The sequence below is a fragment of the Anser cygnoides genome, chromosome 24 (assembly GCF_040182565.1).
Source record: "Anser cygnoides isolate HZ-2024a breed goose chromosome 24, Taihu_goose_T2T_genome, whole genome shotgun sequence".
NCBI classification, from domain to species: Eukaryota; Metazoa; Chordata; class Aves; order Anseriformes; family Anatidae; genus Anser; species Anser cygnoides.
In genome coordinates this window covers 4,786,715-4,809,754 of record NC_089896.1, presented here as the reverse complement: position 1 = coordinate 4,809,754, position 23,040 = coordinate 4,786,715, and positions in this window count along the sequence as shown.

Sequence of the window (23,040 nt, the reverse complement as noted above, 5' to 3'; positions counted from 1 at the left end):
GGCTGAGGGGTCGGCTGGCACTGGTGCTACAGCAGAGCCAGCCCCGCGCAGCTTCCCGGCCAGGCTCTGCCTCTGCCTGCTCCGTTTGCTTTCTCTCCAGCTCCCCAGCTCCTCCTCTGCATTTTCTGGGCAGGGTTTTCTCTGGGGGCTGTGCTCCTCCTGCCCGCACACCGAGTGGGGAAGGGGATGGGGGGGGGTACAGGGGCACCGGGGGCTGCCACAGCCCCGCAGATCCGCGTGGCGCGGGGACACGCCATCTCACCAGGGTTTGTTTCGTGGTCCTCATTAGAGGGGGTCTGTTAATGCTAATTATGAACAGCAAAATACAAGCCAGAGGAGGAAAATCTCAATTAGAGATTTTCAATTTCCAATAACGGCAATGAAGATGGATTGACACCGAGGGTGGCCGGCACGCTTGCTGCCTGTCCCCAGTGCGCACACGGTGCCACCGCTGCCGCCCCTGTGCCCACTTCTGCGCTGTCCCCAAGGGCCAGAGCAGGGCTGGGGGGGCACGTTCGTGCTCCGTCCGATGTCGGCAGCAATGCTCCCCCCCAGCACAGGCTGCCTGCTGGTGTGCTCCCCACCAGGTGATAATCCCTGCCCCACGAGGCCACCGCTCCCCACCCAGGACCCGCTCTGCATCTCTCTCTTGCTGTCTCCCTCTGTTAGAGCTGGTGACCGAAGCTGGCGGAGAGCTGGAGGCCAAAGCACAGCTTGAGGAGGTTTTATCAAACGATCTGAGGAATGCAAGGAGGGAAGGGATGTTTGGGCACAGCCGGCGAGAGGCGGGGAGGTGACACGGGAAGCTCCTGCAGCGGGGTGTGAGACAGGCGCGTGTGCCAAGCGGCTCCGGAATTTTTGCTGAGTTAATTATTTTGTAATTAAATCCAAGTCGAAAGGCAGAAGTGTTCTTGCCACTGAGACAGCAGCTCTGTTGGAGCAAGCTGTAGCTAAGGCGGGTGTTTTCGCTCCAGCTAGGAAGGTTTCACCCCGAAATGAAGGCCCTTCCTACAGCAGGTCCCCTCGAATCCCAGCTGTGAGCCGTCTCAGAGTGAGCTCTAGGGGCCAGTGGCTCTGGAGTACTGCAGGGGATTTATTTTGCTTGGGATCACCGTGCTCTCCAGCTGCTTGAGGAGGACTCCAGTGTTCATGGTGAAATTTAAAGCAGTTGGGAATGAGACAGGCTATCCCACCCCAGGGAAGTTCTGGGGGGAGCTGTTGCAGACTGAGATGGAAGGGTCTTGTGTGCTGCCTCGAAGCTCGGAGAGAACAGGATCTGAGCAACCCCCAGTGCTGCCATTTGTAGCAAAAAAGCAGTTTTCGGACAGGAAGATTTTTCAGCCTTGAAATGAGCATGAGAACCAGTTGCTGGAGAGCTGTCGGGTTCTTGGTTTGTAATAGGGGCGTAAAAACCCTCCTTGGGGAATGGCGCAGCAGAGCTGATCTCGCCCAAGGCAGGCACACGGCCCCGTGCAGCTTTTTCTCCTCTCATTCTGTGGCGTGCTCCTTATCAGCTTCCACATCAGCACTGCAGAGCTGTGCAGAGGATGGGGAGGACGGGATCCCTGCCACCAGTCTTTGCAGGCAGCAGATGAACCCGAGGGAGAGCCAGGAGCAGGGACACAGCACGGCGGCAACGGCCACAGCCCGAGCCAGTGCCTGCTATCGCTGGGTGCAGGTGGGTGGTGCAGAGTCGGGTTAATTTTCCCAAAATATGGTCTATAAATGAATAAGCAAGTAAATAAACTAGTCTTCTCTCAGCAGTCTTCCTGCCATCTGCTTACCATTACCAGCTGGCATCCACCCATTAGTTTATATCTCCCTTTCGCTCCAGAGAATCTGAAGCATCCTGCAAACTTTGGGAAACACTTGGCTCTTGTTTGCACCTGCGTATGTCCAGAATAACTCAGAGCCGACTTTGTCCTTTGAAAAGCTGATGTTAAGGGGTTTCTAGCTGTCCACTGAAACACAGACATCGCTGGCAAGCCACACAGTGGCTGCCTGGCAGGTCGGGGTCGGTGGTGATCCCAAGGATAACACCAGGACCTGCCCTCACCCTCTGCATTTCACCAGCAGACATGCAGCCCTGCTGTAAGCTGCAGGTGCGGATATTTGACTTCTGAGGGCATGACAAAACCTGTCCCACGCTGGGCACAAGGGGCTGGAGTGTCACCAGCAAGCCGCACGTGCCTGAGGTCTGCGCAAGAAGTTTGCCCGTCTCAGCGGCCTGACTCAGCCGAGGAGGAGCACAGTGAGAAACAGAAACAAATTGTGAACAGATGTCAGCCAGAATAATAATAAATGTACTGAAGGCCCACCAGGATAAGTTGATGAATCAAAAAAGCACTGGGCTCGCTCAAGCAACAGCTGCCATCCTGGAGGGAAAGGAGAGGGGAGGAGAAACAAGTCTGCCCGGGATCGAGAGAGAAACTTCGCTTATGCAAGTTCTCCTGGAAGGCACGCCGCGTGCTCTGCAGTGCCTGTGCAGCAACATCACGTTGGGATGCATCATTTAAACATCTTGACTCCAGTGCTTCCACTTGGTTATCCTGCAGGCTGGGGAGATGGAGGCGAGGCTGCCTCTCCTTTTGCCCTGGCTGGGGCTGCAGGCAGAGGGAGGAGGGCAAAGGCTCTGCACAGAACGGCACAGAAATGGGGCAAAAATCCCCGGTGTGCTAAACCCAGCAATGTGGTTCTCCTACTTCTGCTTGCTAACCTTAGCTGGAGCGAGAGCTTTATTGCACGAACACTGGAGTGAGCCTCTCCTACCTCCGTACGGATGCTCAAAGCCCTCCTGCAGAAGGGACGTGCCTGTCCCAGCCTGCTCACAGGCTTGGATGTGATCCTTGCCAGGATGCTGCCAGAGAGGTGATGCCTTCCTGCAGCCACCTCCGAGAGGGGACCATGCCCCACCCTTATAATTTAAGTATAAATTTATATTTATATGTATAAAGCGCCTATCGCCATATTGATAAACGCTCTTTAGAACCACTCTGATGGGATGCTGGGGATGCCCCCACCCCCTCTGGGGTTTTGGAGCCCCAAAGCCCCAAGGCTTTGCCATCCAGCAAGACGTGTTTAAAAAAAAGCAACTGTGGGGTCCATGGACATGGTGTGGGAAGAGAGACAAAAAAAAACGCTTAAAAATCTGCTTAAATAAGAGGAGCTTCTTTATTTACTCATAAGGCCAAAACATATCTTTTTGTCATTAGCGCACTTTCAAATAACTTCTAATGAGTGAGTCAGAGAGGAAATGCTGGGGGAGAGAGCTGAGGATGTTGTTCAGCACATAAAAGCCTGAAAAACTCTGTTTGACTTAGAAATTAAAGTATAAAGATTAAAGATTACTTCAGGGCTGCAGACGATAATGGAGCAGCTACAGAGGTGGAGCTGGTAGGATGTGCTCAGACCCTCTGGGCCTGAGACAACAAAGTTTGTGCTTCTCAAGGCACTCAATGAACGTGCAAGCTGGAGGATTGCACCAAAGCCCTTTCTGGGGCTTTCACCGTGTACTTCTTTTCCTTCGCATGCAACTTGCATCGGAGTCCGTGCCTTCATTGCCACAACCGGAGCCCGAACAGGGACTGAGCAGAGGAGCTGAGAAATGGCCGAGCCTGTGGCAAGCCCCGATGAACTGCAAAGCTGCTGCAAGGGAGCAGGACAGGAGAGCAAAGCTGCTGCAAGGGAGCAGCAGAGCAAAGCTGCTGCAAGGGAGCAGCAGAGCGACGTCGCATCCATCAGCTCTGCAGGACGGAGGTGGGCAACGGGGACCAGCAGGTGTTAGGATGTTAAAAGAGAAAGCGGTGCACAGGCTGCTCGAGGTAATGTTAAAGAAAAATAATGTGACGATAGGGGCTGACGATCTCAAGCGCCTCTTGAAATGGGTTGCGACAGAACCCCCGGAATAGCCTCAGCTAATAATGATACCCCCGAGAAACGGGATGAGGCCGGAGTTAAATTATGGGATGCAGCCACACGGTCTGACACAGTGGCGGCTGCACTCCTTGGGCCCTGGAGGGTGGTGTTTGAAGCGCTGAAAAAAATAAATCAGCACTGAGGAGCCGACATGCAGCGGGACCACCCGCAAAAATCCCTCCCTGCGACTACGCTGCCCCCCCGCCCCCGGTAGTGACGGCTGCGGGCTCGGGGAGGGAGGAGGGACCGGATTAGGATGCTGACCTCTTTGATCCGGAACCGATTGATCCGGAAAAGGAGCCGATTTGCTTCCCCCTGACCCGCCTCGACTGTGGCAGGGGGTCTGCAGAGAGGCTGAAAAGGCAGGGGGGGTGCAGATAGTGGCCAAAGGGCAAGCTTGGGGTGCTCGCCCGGTAATCTGTGACCCCAATGTACGTGAGTGCTCAGCAGAGGTGACATGCTCGGTTTTAGCCCATCAGACGACAGGTCGTTGTATTCCTGTTATTATCTCTCATAAGGCAAAGGGGTCTGAAAACTCTCCCTATAAATCGAGCCATTTTTAGCGAGGAAATCACCTCCAAGAACCTGGGAGGGGTGGATGGTTGTATCCTTCTGCAGGTGGCACGGCTGTGCTGAGCAGCCCGGAGCTGCACGATGGATTTCAGGTCTTCCCCAGTACCGAAGCGGTGCATTAAGTGTGGCAGGATCGGTCCTCTTTGTGTGGAGAGGAAGAGCAGAACTCCCAGGGACGTCCAACAGAGCAGGGGCTGGGGAATAAATGCGCTGAGACCGAGTGGGAATAGCTGCAGAGGAAAAAAGCAACTTGCATTCACTGGTAGGGCTTACCCAACAGAGGGGAGTACAGCCTGGCTTCGTTCAAGAATGGGCTTTATTAATTCTTTAAATCCATCTGCTAAAGGGCTGAAATCATCTTTAAAGTCACTCCTGTGCAGCTCAGGGTGTGCCTAACCCAAGCAGGGACGCTGGTGGCTGTATGTTACAGCCTGCCATCACTGCTTTACAAATACGGTATTTTTTTTCTAGGAAATACTTGAAACTGATAATAGCAATCTCTAAGAGTGTTTCTTTTTAAAGTTGTCTTTAAGCAAAATCAGGCTTTAGCTGTGATTCATCCCCACTTGACAATCAGGCAGACACACATAGGCTGAGGTCTATCTGCATACACATATATATATATGCACACACAGGCACACACCTTTCTGTTCAAAATTGGAAAGCAATCAATTCTGAGATTTATTTAATGCTGCATTGCACAAGTTTGATAGCTGGGTTGGTTAATTGCCACACTAATAACACCCTTCATCAAAGAGACTCGCAGGCAAAAATAAAAAATAAAAATAAAAAAAAAATAAAAAGCTTGAAATGTTAAAATGGCAATAAACATGTAAACAGCTCATTTCCAAGGCAGGGAGAGGATCTGAGACACCAGCACAGCTTACGGTGATGTCCAGGCTTGCGTGGTTCTGAGAATGGGAAGGCAGGTGGAAGTGGGGGCCCCTCCGGCCTGCCTGTGCCCTGCCCTGGCAGCACCACTAATGGGTTCATTAATTAAAGCCTCCTTGCCAAGCGCAGCCCCCAGTGGAGTCGCTCCCATCTGCCGCTGGCAAGGTCGCAGGCTGCGGACCTGTGACCGCAATTCAGAGCCACAGCCAAGAGCGCAGGCAAAACCTATGAGAACATAGGTAATTTGATTAGAAATTAATTGGCCTACATCAGAGCCTGAAAAATCTAACAGATTTGCTGCTGATAAAATTAGAATTAGAAGCTGAATTGATTAGCCTGTGCCAGCAAAGGAACCAAAATGTCAAAGGCACCAGCTGCACATTTGCATTTGGTACTTAACAAAGTTCTTACCAAAGCGAGTGAGAAATGTTTGACATTTTCACGATTTCTGCAATTCTAATGTATCTTTTATTGATATTAATTTAAAAATGCAGGGGAATAATGAAGTGCAAAACGACAGACAGGAGAGGAGGTCAGCCATTCGGCAGCTATCACGGTGCCCGTGCGGATGCAGTCGCGGTCAGGACTGAGCGGCGCTGGGCTGCTGCCTCTGGTGCGGGGCTGTGCAGGATGCTCTCAGCTCCTCCTGGCTCCCCAGGGGCTGGCTGAAAGCAATGACCACGGTAAACAGCTATTTCTGGCCTATTTGCCCTGCATCTTTGTGCATGTCAGGAGGGAAGGAGTTGCGTTAGCCATCACCAAATCGAGATGGCACAGAAAAAGTGGTCATACAGCACCCCGCATTTCCTTCCTGCCCATTTGCTTTCCTTGCCCAGGATCATAAAAAGGTAAACCTGTCTCTTTCCTCGGGGAATATCTGCTTTATCTGCAGATAAAGCCTTGTCCTGGCATTGCGGTGGGGACAGGTTGCTGGTGTGCACACATATTTGTGTGTCCCTGTGCAGGCAGGGATGGAGCATGTGTTGGTGTGTTGCATGGCTCTGCATACAGACATGCATATGTACACATCAGCCCTCAGGTGCACACGCAAATTCTTGTATGCACCTGCATTGCTGGAGATGCACATGCATTGCTGGAGATGCACATGCACTGCACAATGCACGTGCATTGCTGGAAATGAAGCAGTCAAGGAGAAGAGGGGCCGGTGTCTCCGGTGCCCACGTTGTCAATAGGCACGGTGAATAAATCACTTGCTTTACTGGGTCGTGTTCATCGGCTGGCCATGTGTCGTTTTTATGCTTATCATGTTGCAAAAAAAAGACCACTTGTGGACTGTAAAGCCTGGGTGCAGCTTTAATTGGGAACGGTTATTTTGAAACATTCTCTTCTGTAATTTGTTTTACCTTGGGGGCTTATTACTATGGGCAAATCCTGTCAGGTTTATGCAAAGGTTTCTCCATAGTCTGTTGGGGTATTTTAATTTTAGCTTCGCAATAAGACGTTCAGGAATCCTGTAAATAAATAATTGAAAGGAATTCACACAGAGCAATGGGAAATTATTAACATTTGCACCAGAGATACCCAAAGTAGATTAATGAATGAAGGACAATGAGTGTGACTGAGCCCACGGAGCAAACCCACAAGCGGAGGGTTTGCTCTGTTTGCCCCTCACTTTCCCAGCCCTCTGCATCCCACCTGCCTGGTCACAGCGGCCGTGAGAGCAGGAACAAGGGCATCCCTGGGGACCCCACTGTCTGGGGAGATGGGGAGCCTGGTTTCGCCCTTCTCCTCCCCAATTTGCTGCAGTCACCAGCTGTGGCTTTGCTTCCTGTCTGTCCCTACAGGCTAAATTTATAAATATGTCAGATGAAATGTGTAGTTCTCTTCAAGCGAAGGTGAAGGAAAGCGTATAAATTTTGCAGCTTGCGTCTGAAAATATGAAGGACAACTTAAAATTCCCTTTAAAAAAAATCCCTCCTGGTTTATAAATATTAATTGCAAGCATGTGGTAACGAGAGAGACGTGGCGTCTCTGGCTCTTATCTGGGATTGTTTGACTAATATTAGCAACAGTTTAAATACAACAGCTATTATTTGATACGATGCTAAATTAGAAGGTTCGCTCTTCATATTAAAGATTAGCTTATTGAGGGTAGGGGAAATTTGATTCTGCAGGTCGGAAAATTATTCTCCACGGATCTGCTGATTAAATTACAGAGTGCCACTCGAGTCGTTCACAGCCTCTGCAACGTCCCTCAGCCGCCCCGACAAGCAGAACAAGCTGGGGTGGGCACGGGAGGAGGCTGGCCAGCAAAAGCTGACCAGCAAAAATGTGAAAAAAGTGCAACATTTCCTTGTTCTGGGATCGTTTCACTGGGGACCGAGGGGCAGAGGGAAGCCACCTGCGGCATGGCGCGGGGAGCAGCAGCGCGGCGCGGGGCAGCCCCCCTGGGAGCACAGGAGCCGGCGGTGGTTTTTGTGACCCAGGCCGATCTACAGCACATGAAACGGATACCGCTTCCACACAGTTGTGTTACACACTTTGGGAAATACGAGGCCTTATTTCTTCTTAATGCTAATGAGTAAATCAGCTCCTGCTTGCGAGACTTGTTTCAGCGACAAGCGAGCTGACGGCTTCCTGCGGGATTACCCAAAGAGTCAGGAAGGGTGGTGGTCCCAAAACACGCCCAAGTCCAAAGCCGTGCAGGTCTCTCACCGGGCTTTACCCCTTGGGAACAGACGCACTGGGAGTAAGTTGATGACAGGCAGAGAACCCCAGCCCCACGTCCTCCTCCCAGCATGGAGGACCCGCTTGGGATCCCCCCCCAATTAAAACCCCAGAGCAGACGATCCTGCACAGCACCAACCGTTGGAAGTCAGCCTTATAATGTTCCTGAAATGACCAGACTTCACCGTACTTAGGAAATCGCCATTATCAGAAGCCACTTTTATTACCATGGAAACAGGGAGATAACAAAAACCAGCCACATCTCTGTCCTCCCCCAGAGGAAGGTATGTATTATGGATGCCCCATGCTTATGGATGAGGCACCGAGCACTGCTGGCTCTGCCTGAAACCTGCAGGCGGCTCGGAGAGGTTCACGCGGACATCCGGACGTGTGTGCGCATGGGCACATGCATATGGAAGCCAACCCAAAATTCTGTGTCGAGCCCCCTGGGGCCCTGCCGTGCCCGCAGCATCGAGCCCCGTGCTCGGCCAGGGCTGGGGCTGGGACACAGCGCGGGCACGTGGAGCAGAGGCAAGCAGCTGGCATCTGAATATCAAACGGGGCTCATTTTCTTGTGCGTGTTCCCCATAAATCTGGCACTCTGACTAATGCTTTTATTCCAGCTGGTTGTTCCTCCTTGCTCGACATTAAATCTTCATCTCATCAGCACTTGACTGAATTTGTAGAAACAAAATAGAAGAGGAGAACTCAGGCATGAATTAGCAGTTTAAGATCAGAAAACAGTTCGTATAAATCCCCGATCTGCCCATCCATCAAAATGTAATAATGCAGAAATATCAAGATGACCTATTGCTTGCTGACTGTTGCACTGTTCGTCCCGAAGGCCGTTCAGACTTCGTGCTGCCTCCGGCCCACCGAGCGCTCTCAGGAAGTGAAGGACAAAGAAAATGATATTTTCATTCTGGCTCCAGAGCCTGTGATTCAGGGAATTAAATTATGTCAACCGTTCTCACCTTCTTTTCTTCTCTCTTGCCCCAGGACAAGGCAGGGCGAGCACCTGATGCCGGAGCATCTCCCAGCCATGTCCTTTGTCACCAACACCTCCAGGGATTTTGGTGCTTTAAGCACCAAGAAATCCTTGCTGTCCCCCCCCGGCATGCAGACAGGAGGGAAGAGCTTTGGGACAAACAGCCTTCTTCCTGCAGCCTGCAAGGAGGCTGATTTGCAAACTTCCCATCACGTCAAGTGATATTTACGTGTGACGTAAAAAAATACAAGTGTAGCCAGGAGTAGGCTTGTATTAATATGTCTGAGCAGTCCTGGCTTTAAAATACCCATTAAGCCTTCACAATGTTGAAATAGGAGCAATAAATAATGACGTAGCTTTAAAAAAATAAGTAAGAAATAAAGCAGAAGTAAAGAAATACGCCAGTGATTGATTTCTACCCCCCAGAACATACAGGGCTTTATAGAGCAGAATTATTTCCATGCAACGTGGAGCACTTGGGCAGTGTTAAGTATTACATGGCTGAGAAATCCTCGTAGGCACCCCTTACTTGTGTCTGAGGCTCCTTTATGTGCACCTGCATGTCTGCAAGCCTGTTATATCTCAGTGCAATCCATGAGGCAACCCCAGCCCAGGTCTTTCGGGTGGGCTTGGCAAACAGCAGCTGAGATTTTCCTTCCCCGCAGGGTTAGGCGTCAGGACAAGGGCTCAGGACGTGTGCTGAGACCTCAGGGAAGGACAAGGGGAGAGCAACACCAAGCGCATCCCTGCTGCTTCACGTCAACAGCTGCACCGAGAAATAATTAAAAGATAATTTGGGGTTAGTGTGAAAGGAAACCTTTCGGGGCTCTTTCCACTTAAGATTTCCTTTCTTCAGTAAATAACAGAAATAAAGTCCCCGATCATTTAATTTCTAAATGACAAATGGCAATGCGCCCTTTGGGAAATATTAGTGTCTTAAGCATTTAACAAAATTATATTCTTTTTTGTCTGAAACTATTTTCTGAATTCATCACCCAATAATGAATAACCTCAATCATCCTGAAGCTGCATTTTGTTGAGTACTTTATTCATCAGATAAATATCACTCAGCTCTATCCAGGCATTTCAGCTTTTGTGCTAGCTGCTAGAGAAAAAGCCTGTTATTGCAGCAGCACGTGAACCAATTCCCCTCCTCTCCTACCCCAGAGGCAGCACTGCTTTCTGAAGTCCTCTTATTAAATTAACACAGCGACATGGCAATCAAAAGAGCTTTATGGGATTTATAAGGGACAAACGCGGACCATGTTTTTCAGGCCTCTTGCCTTCTGAAAACAGAGTCTCCATGTCACAAAGGTGACTCCTTGGTCCAAAGCGATTGGAACGTACCCAATATCATTAATGAGGAAAGATTGGATCATCTAAACGGAAAGAAGAAAGAAGGAAAAAAAGGAAGGAAAAAGCAAGGACAAAGAGTATCTCCGCCGTACCCCGAGCAAGAGCAGGCTGGGGGCTGGCTGCTTCGCTCCCCCCAAGCAGGGGCACTGACACGTGCCCTTCGTAATTAACTGAAAGTCTGCTGGAAGGGATTCTGAGATTTCATCTCCACTTCCCAAAAAGAGCTCTCGCATCAGCGTTTTCTAGAAACAAACAAAACCCCACATGCTTCTGCAAATGGAAGCGAAGTGCAGATCTGTCCGATGTGCAGAGGCACTGAGGACGTGCAGCTCCAAACACAGGCACGAGGAGCAGCTGCTGCTGTTCTGTAGGGCATTTGCTGGTCCTGGAGGATGGAAACGGTCCTCGGGGTAAGGGTGGAAAAACCATGGCCATATACCAAAGCCACAGGCTGTGGCAGTAGCTGCACTAGGAAGGCTCTCAGTCCGAAATGTGCCCTTTCCTTTCCTCCAAGGAAGGCAGACAGGGAGCTCTGGGGGAATCTGGGACTCCCACGATGAGCAGGGTAACTCCCTCCTGTGCTGTCTCTTGAAGCGATGTAAATTTTGCAGATGAGGTGAAATGAAAGGGAAAAGATATCAAATGTAGTCAAAGCAAAAAAAAAAAAAAGGCAGAGGGTGCTTGTTGTTCTTCCTGTATTTCCTAATGAACACACACAAGTAGAGCTGCAGGAAACAAAGAGGATGTGTCCTCACCCATCGTTTCCTGGCCAGAACATCAGCCAGCACTGAACAAACGGCAGCCCCCAGCGAGAGCCGTCCCCAGCAGGTGCAGGAGTCGAGGCGTTCATTCCCACGTGCTGCTGGACACCTCGGAGGCACACCCCCTTCATTTCTTGCCTTGTTGCCGTGCTTACTTTCGACACATCGATTTGGACTGCAAACGCCGGGACTATGACCTGCAGCAGGGTTTGGAGGGGGATGCGAGGCGCACAGAGGCAGCGGCAGCTGCTCCTTAGAGGCGCCGGAGGCAGGGAGCTGCAAGCCCAGGGGAGCACCTGCAGGTCCCATCTTCTCTGCGGCAGAAAAAGGGGATGAAATTTTAATCAGACCTTCCCACAGATTTTGTGGAGCTGGAAGTGAGGGCCTCAGCTTGCTGCTCCACCTACACCTGCATCCACCTTATATGCACCATCTTACATACACCATCTGCAGACCCGGCTCAGAGCATTGCAGGGTCTGGCTTTCCCCAGGATTTCAAGGCACCTGATTTACTCCCCTTTCTATCAAGAGACCTGGTCGGTCTCTAATTTATATCTTTTAATCAGGGGACCAAAGTGTGGGAGAGCTCAAGGGAAACATGTCCCTTTTTAAACAAAGTTATTGCTTTAATAAGCATGGGAAGGAGGCAGTAACGGACTAGGGCGCTTCCCCTGCTTAAAAAATTAGTAATTAAGCCCTGCTCTTAATTTAAGGGAAGACTGGTCCTAGGGAACAGAAACTTGCTCTTTGGCGAGGTGATAGCAGCAGTGGTGTGAAGGTGGGGACGTGCAGAGGTCCCTTGCCACTGGGGGGACTTTGTCCCACAGAGGGCACGGCTCTCCCTCTGCCCACAGCAAGCCCCAGTCCCGGGAGCCCCGGAGGTTTTGTCCTAGCCCAAGCCGGCCTTCACCGTGGCAGCGAGGGCACAGGGAGCTGGTCAGAGCACTTAGACATCATTAGTTAATTAATTAGCCACTACGCAAAGTGTAACCGCGAGCTGCAGAATTAAGGCGGGAGCTCTAAGCTGCTACACAGCAGAGCTTCTTCAAGAAGCGGCGCGTTGTTATTTCATTATTATTACTATTATGGCCTTGTTTCCAGCGGTATTTTGGTAAAAATCTGCAACGATCTTGAGTGCTGCAGTGGGAATTCAGGAGTGCCGTGCGGGAGCAGCGCATCCTGCTGGGATGCTTGTCCCGGGGTCCTGGGAACGCTGCCGGCACCTTGCTGAGCCCCGTATCTGTGTGAGCACCCCAACCCCGAAAGCAGGCTGCCCTCTTACAGCAGCAGCGAGTTGTCTTCCCTCCCTCCTGCCTCCTTTCTTCCAAGCAGAAGTCAGTTCACAGAGCGAGGTGACTGTGAGCGGTAAGAACACGAGCTGTCAGCTTCGCCCAGCAGGAAGACGGCCGGTGTGTGACCCAGGTGGGATTTCCTCCCTGAGCAATTTAACACGCCGTCCCCTGGCTGCTGTCATTTGGGAGAGGTGAGGTGTAGCCTCGCTGGCTGCCTCCCTCCCATCAGAGGGAATAGCTCCGTGCACAGCACAGATTTGGGGTGGGACAGGCACTGCTTTATTCATCGTGTTCTTTTAGCGGGGCAGGAGGGCACGCCAGAGGCATTTGTGCTACCAAAGGCTGCCAAGGATGTATCTCAAATGCACCGAGCACCCCGTGTGGACCAAGGGCTGATGAAGAAGGCCCTGCAGTTCCTGCAGTAAGCACCTCATCAAAGAAAACGTTGGACACAGCTAACCGGTTTTCTTAATAACAATATAATGTTACAGTGCAAAGCCACTGCTTGAAAGTAATCGGGGCGTTCGGCTAATCCTGTTCTATCCACCGTAATTTAATTTGAAAACAACTTTAAAGCTTCATTTGCTCCGTGTTTCCGTTCGGTCCATGCTCCCTTACAGGAAGGAGCATCGAGCTGTGCCCACCAGGCTTTGTCCCCGTGGACCCACAGCAGCTGGGGACCCCAGGTCCCATCCCAGTGCTCCTCGGGTGGCCGAAGCATCCTCACCAGGGAGGAGAATCCAAGAGGGAGAATTCAGCCTGTGAATTCAGTTGGTGCCACCCTGTGCGGCCCCTGGGACGAGGGTTTTGGGGTGCCCACAGACAGCGATTGAAGGTCGGAGGAGCCACAGCTCCTGCACACTCACACGGGTGGTATTTTAGCAGGACCTGCAGGGCTCCCGGCCGTGCCGCGGGGCCGTGGTGGCAGCTGGCAGCGGTGGGACGCCGAGAGCTGGCCAGGGTCCAGGCAGGCAGCTCGCAGAGAGGGCTCCGGTCGCTGCCGTTTGCCTTTCTGCCGTGATTTATTGCTCCGTCTGCTCCCAGCTGGAACGGGAGGCAGGGCTTTGGGAAAGGGGTTGCGGCACAGTCCAAGCGTAACCTTGGGGGATTTCGGAGTTGCCTTTTTATTTTCCTTCTTGCTGTTACTGGAAGAAGTTCCAGAGTGAAATATAAAACGCAGTGGGAAGCCCTTCAGAGCTTGGTTTTCTCAAACACCGCGCTGTAACTTGGGGGAGCAACAGTGACTTGCAAAATGCAATTGCCGTGATGAATCTGAAGGGCGAGGTGCGCTGAGATGTTGGTTTCTGGGCTTTAGGCTGATTTACGGTGTACTCAGAGCAGCTGTCCTGCTCCTTCACTGCTGTCCTCTCTCTGCACACACACAGATAAATGTTCTGCAGATCCCCACTTCTAGTGCTCAATTCTAAGTTGTGCTGCAAGTTGATGCCAGAAGATACACGCTCCCCTCTCCCATCCATGAGGCACATGGCCTCCCTGCTCTCTCAGGTTTTTTTTCTCCACGAGCATGTTTCTTCAGCATCCCCAGCCTGCAGATCCACAGGCTGCTGCCTTTAGGGCTTCTTCCTTGCTGGGACAGGAGGAGGAGGGAGGTATTCTGTCCGCTCTCAGCTCTTGCGGCTGCTTTCTGATGGTGCCCGTGCCCTAACTTTGATCTAGGTAATGACTCCGAGCTCTCGTTAAAGCACCATTTCGTGTCGTGCCTTTCATGCTTCCTTGTCATCTTGTTTATTCTGCCGCACCCTTTGAAGTGACGAAGCCGTACGTGCTGCACATCGCAGCGGGCTCCGATTCTGGGCATCATCATCATTATGTTTAAGAAGGAGTTTGCAGAGCAGCAGCAAGGCTGCCCCAGCACGAAGGAGCCCCCACAAGGACGGGGCAGCGGCAGGAGCTGGGGCGGGGGGACGGGGGGTGCTTGCTGAGCCCCACCGCTGACAGCGGGGCCTCAGGTGGCACTCAGGCTGCGGTGCTCGGTGTGGCACAGGGACTGATCTCCAGCAGAGCCATTGCTTGGTGTCCGCACTTTTAAAAAGCAGTAACAACAGCTGCTTGAGCACAGTCCCGGTGATGCTGCCACCACTCGTTTTCCCTGTTAGCTAATGAAGTCATCAGGTCGCGAGCAGAGGCCCCGTCTCAGGCCATAGGAGTGTGACTGTCCTTTTATTCTGCCTTTCAGCTTCTTGCCCCTCTGTGCACGTATAAAGGAGTAATTCTGTGTCATACCTTGCTTGGCAGCACGTCAGAAGCCCGTGCCAGGCAAAGTGGGAAGTGTGGCTGAAGAATTCCCTTTACGCTTTCACTTGTAATTAAAATAATCTCGGTGTTCACCAGGTCGTTCTGCGTTTGCCCATGAAAATGCTCCTTGGGCAGAAATCTCACACCTAGCTTTGCCCACCTGGACTGAATCTCCCGGGGCCTGGACACGAGGTCTGGTTTTTCCCTGAGCGGCTGCAGCTCTGCAGTCGAACAGGAGCTGGAAACACGAGGCCAGCATCCCACCAGGCGTGCACAGCAAGGAGACAAAGGTAGCAGGAAAGGTTTTTTCCAAGGGAAGTTAGTCTGAATGCTGTTTTCTCATTCCTGACCATTTGCAGGTGAAACAAAGCCTTTCTTCTCGACGTTCACGTGCTTGGGATCCTTCCTAGAAGTGCTGTGAGCCCTTCCGTCTCAGACAGCGCTGCCCTGCACTGGAAATTCTGGTGATCTGACCTGGAGATGGGTGCTGTAAAACATCCCACCGATACCCAGTGATTCCTGCCGTGGTGTTCTGCTGCGGGGCCTTTGCACCATGTATATATCAGTCCTGCTTTCTGCAGCTTAATGAATCCGGGCCTTTAGGGAGAATTAGCAGTGTATTAACACTGCATCTGAAAAATTAAAGGAATAGTCAAGCAAATTTCTTTTTATTGACTTTTAGCGAGCCATTTAATCCAAACATCTCGTTAACTGCAATATAACTATACTATATAATGGGTTTTGCAATAAGAACAATTAGCTTCGCAATTAGCATAAGAGTGAGCGCTCTGCAACTGCCTGCAATTGGCAACGGGCCTATTAAAAATGTGTCCTGTAGAGGAAAAATAATAGCATTTCAGATGGGTAGATTGAAACCATTTGACTTTAAGCACCAATAATATTTCTTCTATTGATCCGGTGTCCCGGATGATCTAGGAGCGAGGAGGGAAGGTTAGCTGCTCACGGCAAACTTATTGCTCCTCTGTCATTGGCATGGCATCAATCAGAGTGATTTGCAGGATAAACCACGGAGTCCTGCGGTAATTAGCCCGTCCCATTAATACTCAGGCTGCTTGATCACCCTCACTGGGTAGTGATGGAGCTGCAGGGTCCCCAGGGCTGCGGGTGGCTCAGCCTCCGGCGGGCACACGCCTGCGTGGGCTGCACATCTGACGGCAGAGGTGGAGATTTCTGCTCTTGGGATTTTCCCTGTCAAAAGTCTGAATGTCCCCGTGCCACCTCTGGAACCCCTTCCCAGCAAAATGTTTGTCCGGGGGGGTGCTGAAGCTCACGAGGAAATTGTGATCCATCACCTGTGCGACAATCACCGGCCTCTCCTCGGAGCGTCTCTTGCTTACAAAACCGAGGACAACAGGCTTTGACATAGGCTAGTGAATAAATAATAAGCATCAGAAATGTCAGCAGGCAGGTTTTACTTAAATCTCCGAGCCAACAACGCTAACTTAAACTTCATGATGCACCATTACAGCCTCTCGGAGCATCCTGCCTGCCAAACAACATGCTCCGTGAAAACCGATATCATCTGCCTGTTATCTCCAGCACAGCCTCGTCGGGGTGCTTTATTGATTTTCTGCACAATCACAGGAAAAAGTCTTTTCTTTTTTTTCCCCTCTTGTGTCTTTTATGATTCTGGAGGATTTGTTTCCGCTCATCTGTCATTTTTCACCCACTCATATCTCAGCTGTTTTATAATGGTAAAAGAAAAAAACACAAAGCACTGTTGATTTGCTCAGCCACGTTAACAGACAAAAAGCTGAGGAGCAGAGGTGGCGATCGCCACCAGCAGCCACGGGGACGGACAGACAGACAGACAGGAGCAGGAGCTTCGCTGCCAGAAAGAAAACCCGACCATTTTTCCAATTCCCAGAAACCACAAGAAGAAATATTTTCCAACAACTCTCTGAAAGCTATAAAACCCCACTTTTTTTCACTTCTCTATGCCCCCTGCTCATGGCACACCATTTATTAATTATTGCAGCCTGCAGCTCCTCGGTGGCAATTAACAGCGTCCCCTGTTCTCAGGAGGGAAAACACAGGAGCAAAAACCAGCTCTGGCGTTTTCACCACCAATGTGATCGCAAAGAGAGCGTTCCAGCCACTGATACAAATAATTCCTGCCTGGCAGTCGGCTGTTGGCCTATCGCAGGGCCTGAGCCCAAGTCCCTTTGGGCCACACGAACGACCTCCCAGCTTTGTAACGCTGGCCCGGTGGCCGGGTGTCTCTCACAGGTCACCCACGGATGTCTTGATCCCCCGTGTGAACACCCAGGTGCTCACCCAGTGACTTTCCAACTCATTGAAGTCCCCATTAAATCGGCTGCCCCCCACCTCGTGGGCCAAGCAACCCCAAAGATCAGCCTGGCTGCTGCAGAGCTGGTCCCAGTGCCTTGGGAGCAGCACCCCCGACACCAAACGGCTGAGCCAGAGGGGAAGTCAAAGAAAAACCAGCGGTGCTGATGTCCTCAGAGAGCTCAGAGCTGCCACCCGGCCTCATTGCCTCATGGCTGGGTTTGTGCTTGCCTCCAAAACGTCGCAGCGATGGCACAGCATCTTGCAGCCCAGGAATAATTGTGACGTGAGCTGGAGCCAAGGGCTGAGCCGCCCCGCTGCCCTCTTTCCTCTCCAACAGGCTAAATCGCCAGCAATAATCTGAAGTCAGCTTGGTAAGACAGCTGGGGAGATTCCCTCCTGATGAATGCCTGTCTGCCTTTAGTTTGTTGCATGACGATGAGACTTAACGGAACGGTTTGGCCTTTGGAAAAGAGTCCTCTTAAGACACTTGAATTTCTGAACTTTTGTATCATTTACTCCGTGATCTTCCAGGGGCTCTGTTGTAACCCCCAGCATCTTCAGTGCAGGATTTTCTGCACCCTTCACATTTTCTAACATAGCTGGCTGAGCATTTTACATTTAGGAAGCCTACCTGTGCCGTGGTGTGGTTTAGGTGCGTTGAAATGTCACTCGCCATATGCTGCCGATATTACAAACGGGCTCTGCTAAAGAGCTTTGCTCACGGTTCCATAGAGCCACCCTCTGCCCTTCACAGCGTGCCAAACCAGCCCCTCCTTTAAATGCCAGGATTAATCCTGTCCTTGCCCAGCACAGCACCTGCCTAATTTTCAGCATCGGAGCCCATCCTGCTGGACATCAAGGGGCAGATTCAGGGGGGCTGTAGCGGATTTCTGCTGGGCTTGTGACAGCCACCAGCGTCTCCTGGCGATGCTGGGATTTTGGAGACCAGGGCTGGGACCTGCCGGGGCTTGAAGGAAGGTACTTGTTCATCACCTGGTGTGACAGTGTCCCACACTGGAGCACCGAGGCAGTACTGGCGTGCAGCTAAACAACTCCGTCAGCATGCCAAGCACCTCAGTGCTGCCTGCTTCTGCAGGGGACGTGGAGTGCGATCCCAGGTCCCAAAACAGGGCTGGCGTCTTCGGCTCTTCCCTCGCAACTTTGCTGCAACTTTGCTTTAAAGAAGGCAAGGATACAGAGGGGGAAAAAAAATCTCTCTGCATTTCTGAGAGTTATGAAATAATTATGCCGTGTTTCCCTTCATCACTGCTAATCGCAAGAGCAAGCTCTCACAAAGAATTAGCGTGCACCAAACCTCTCATAAATCTCTGAAGCCACAGATGAGAGATCGCAGAGCTGGAGCTTATGAGTTTTAAGTTCAATTCATTACCTCAAATTAGCATCAAACTGCACAGCCTTGTAAGCAGAGCTCCCGCTTACCAACCCCCCCCCCCGACCCGAGCAGTTAGCTGTTCGCAGCTGAGCGCGGTGTTAGTCAGAGCAGGCGTGGAGAAGAGCAAAGCTAGACAGGAGCAGCTCATATTGGGTGGCGTTCAAAAAACTTTCTTCTCTCCTGCTAGGATGTGTCACTGCTTTATTAGGCAAAATGGATTTTAGCATTGATTTTCCATCCCCTCTGGAAAGACTTTTCGCTCTGGTGCTCCGTTTAGGCTGAGTTTAGCAGCCCATGCATGAGACACGGCGAGCGCATGCCCCGTGCAGCCGCCCGAGCCATGCAGGGGGACCCGGAGAGGGGCAGGGGGCACGGGGCCATCCCTGCTTTCCTCCCTGGGAAACTTCACCTCAGATGCGCAGGGCAAGGCACGCCATCAGCACATGCCACGGTGCCCACCAGGGTCTCCTCAGGCTCTGGGTGTCCCCCGGCAGCAGGTGATGCTGCAGCTGCAGTGCAGCCCGTCACAAGGCTGGGTGTAACTCGGCTCCTGCTCAGGCAGGAGCAGACTCCCCAGGGAAGAGAATCAGAGCAGGAAGGCTCCTGGATCCCGTCCCTGCCTTGAGCAGCTTGTCTTCCTCCTAGTACGTCCCTGCGGGTTCCCGTGCTGCTGCACACTGAGCACACAACAGCTCCCCAGCCCAGGCACGCTGCAGAGCACCCTTCGGTCCAGCACAGCCGTGCAGTGTAAGGCAGGTGGCGAGGGAGGAAGGAAACCCGCTTTTAAACTTCAGTGGTGCGTGTTAATATTTCCTCGATAGGAGCAGAAACAGGGCAGGCAGGTGCTGGATATTATTATTTGGACCTATCAAGAGAAAAAGTCTCTTGCAACCTGAAGAGGTTAGAGGAAGGAGCTGCGGGCAGGGACGGTGGCTTCAGCTGCCCTGCTCCTGGGGGAAAACGTGTGAATAAATTACTGTGACTCCTAGAACAATGGCAACTTCAGAAATAATATCTGAAACTGATGAAGCCCGTCTTCTGGTGAGCTCCACTTCCAGTGCTTTGCTTCACTGTAGGAAATGGATAAATGCACAAGCTGGTGCTGGAGCATCTTTCAAGATACCTTTCTCCCCACACACATGCAGTTTCAAAGGAGTCTGCTGGAGCCCCCCAGGAGGAGCAGGGTCCCTCCAGCCCTTTTGCAGCCCTGGGCACCGCTGCCCCCCAGCCCCTGTGCGGAGTGGCTGTCTGCAGAGGCACTCATCGCTCAACACACCATCTAGATTTATTTATACTTGCACGATGGAGGGAAATGGCTTTGCTGCCAGGATCAATCCTTCAATCTAATGCCTCTCACTCCATTGTAACTGTATTTCATGACCTTCTCAGGGACTTTTCGGTTTTTCACTTGAAGGAACAAGAGCTGCAGAGAAAGGGAGGCACAAGTAAAGGAAACAGCTCCTTGGTTTCCATTCAGTGCAGAATGACCTGGGCAGAAAAGGAAAACTCCTGAGCTGTGAGAAGCAGCTCAGATCTTTGCTGCACCCAGCGATGCTCTGTGCTAGGCTTTGTATTTTCTTTATGCAGAGGTCACCTCCTTGAGCACCTGCTGCTGCTCATGAAACACTCCTGCCAACACATCGTCCTCGATTCTGCTCCTGCCACCTTCTCCTGGGGATTTGTCACCGGCAGAGGGAGACCCTCAGGGTGCAGGGGGGCTGGGCAGAGGATCCTGTGGCTGCAGCAGGCAGGGATGCTGCTGCTCTCCGCCTCCCCTTGCTCTGGGGTGCTGCACTCAGCCTGAACCAAATGCCAAGCGGGCTGGGGGCTGCCCAGCCCCTCCTCGGAGCATTCCATCAAGTGATGCTCCAGTGAGCCAGAAACTGAGCTGTAAAAGCCATTAGATCTCAGCGACGACACCACCAACCTCATTGCTCTCAGCCCACAAGACAGTGCTGTCTCCCAGGACAGAGACCTGGGGCTTCCTCTCTCCCAACCTCGTTTTCATCCATTTTTCATCGCCCTGACAGCGCTGGGATGCAGAGAGCATCGCGGCCCTCCTAGGGGCATTGCTGGCGTGGCATTTTCTCCTCCTGGTTTTTAAATAATAAAATCTTTCTGACTGGCGTGGCTGGGCAGAACAAAAAAGATATTCATTTAAAGTCTCACCGGATGGCCTGGGACATCAGTTTGGGGCTGAGGCGCAGAGGCTGCATTTTGCAGAAGTGCTGCGTGCATGGGCAGAAAAACGTGGGTGCAGCTCTGCTTCTGCAAGCACCGAGAACAACCGCTCGGCACAGACCTGAAATGGAAATTATGCCTTTTCAATGCCGGGAAGAAGAGATGGCATCCTGCTGAGGTGGGAGTCACACAGGGCAGCGGACAGGTACGGCTGGGGGTAATCACCCGTCTGCCGCGCTGCTGCGAGCGTGAGACCGAGCAGTGCACAGCATCCCCGAGAGAATTAACCATTCCCCTGGAAACATCCCCAGGGAACACCCCAGCAACTGAAGCTCATGGGGCTCATGAAGTCCCGGGGCAGAAGCCGGCCTCTAAGTGGGCAATACTTGCAGTAAAATCCTGGTCCCTGTGACACAGGTCCCTGTGGATACAGGGGGACCCGGGACCAGACCTCTGCCCCAAGCCCTGTCCCACCACAGAGGGCCCCAAGGCGCTTGTCCCCTACAGCAGCAGCACACTAACAGCCCATTAATTATGCAGTTTAATTAGATAACGAATATTCATATTTCCACCATGACTCCGCTGTTCATGCCGTATTTAGCTCCTCGTGCTGCGGTGACGCAGCCTTTCCCCGTTCGCTCGCTCCTAATGAACAACCACTTAGAATTTTAAAAAGTGGAGGATATCTTTCTGAGTTAATTAGCTTGAAATTAGCTTAATCACAGCTCATTTAAACTTATCTAAACAACAGCACGAGGAACTCCAGGAAAACTTGGGCTCAGCCTTACTCAGCTTTTCCCCCGAAGATGCTGGCTGCCTGGGGATGCCCGGCCAGGGCAGGAAAACGCCTGCACCTGGGAGCGAGAGCACGGCGCGGGCTGCCCTGAGCCAGCCATCTGCGGTCCCAGACCTTGGTTTCCCCATCCGAAAGCTGTGCCCACACCCAGAGGCTCTGTGCAGAGCCTCTGCATCCATCTGCATGGCTCCCACGGCCCCTCATTCCTCTGCTGGGGCTCGGGATGGTGTGGCACCTTCGGTGGCTCCTCTTTTCCACCCTCTGCAGCACGGGGAAGGCAGGTCTGGCACCGCTCGTCGCAAGCAGCGGTGCTGCAGGCTGCCGAAGCAGCAGCATCCCGAGGCTGGGACCCAGGACTGCCCTGGGAGGCCGGGCGGATGGGGGGGACGTGGCACCACCGCCTGCCCCCGTACCGTCAGCCCCGCGGTGATACTTCAGAGGTCACTCCTGTCTCAGCACCTTTCCAGTGCTCCCTGGTAATTACAAAAGCCAGCACAACCAGCAAGACGTGAGGTAATTCACACTGTCACTGCTGCTGCAATTAAGCGTGCTATTCCTCATCCTGCTATCTCCAAATGCAGGTGTAAGGCGCAATAAACATCCCTTTGAGGTCATGCTCCCTCAGATTGCCTTCCCACGGCCAGCAGAGCCACAGAGCTGCTTTGTGCTGCGAGCAGCGATGTTTCAGCCCAGTTCTCTAATCACCATAATCGCTGCGATGGCGCCAGGGTGAGGCACAGCCTTGCTCTGTGCAGCAGCACGAGCAAAGGAAAGCACAGCGCAAAGGTCCCTGGTGCCAAAGGCTGATGTTACTGGGACCCTTTGTGCTTGAAAAGCAGTGGAGCAGTAAATGGTAGCTGGCTTTCCATGCAGCTCTGTCCCATGCTACTCGTTGACCACAGCATGTAGGAGCTTGGGAAAGTGCCTTCCACATCCCATGTCCTCAGCAACGCAACCTGCACCAGCGCACTGGGACCATAGCACCCAGACCTGGGGTTGCAGCACCCAAATCCTGCCCCTGGATGGGAGCAGGGGTGCTCCTGATACGCCCAAAGTCATCCACAGCCTCCTAGGGACATTTTTCTTCCCTTGGTCTTTCCCTGCATGGTTTGCTTCTGGTGTTAGCTTCTCATTTCATTGCCTCCTGGCCGGACCCTGCAGTGTCAGGTGGCAGATGGGCCAAAATTCTCTGATTTTGGGCCCATCTACACCCAGGGGGTCAGCGAGGTGGCAGCAGCATCCCAGGAAGAAGCAGGCAGACAGCTCTGTGCCCTTGCTGCCTGACATCTCCCGCAGGGCCGTCCCAAATGTCTCTTAGCCTTTGCACTCCCGCAGCAAGCCTCCCCTGCGGCAGAGAGCCAGAAATGGCCTTCATTAATATGTTGTTTCCTTTGGTTTTAACTCAGTTCCCAACTTGGTAATCACTTGTGACCCTCTGTACGTCCATTTCCAGCAGCTGCTGCAGCTGCTGACAAGTAATTTCACTGCCTGTCTGCCAGTGATGAGCTTGAAGAGTCCTCCCCGGCTGGGCTTTAAAAAAAAATTACCTGTAACTCTTAACATCTAATTTTTTCCACTTCCATTTGTCCAAGGACCCCTCCCTCATCTGAAATGTCACATCTGCCGTGGTTCGAGCC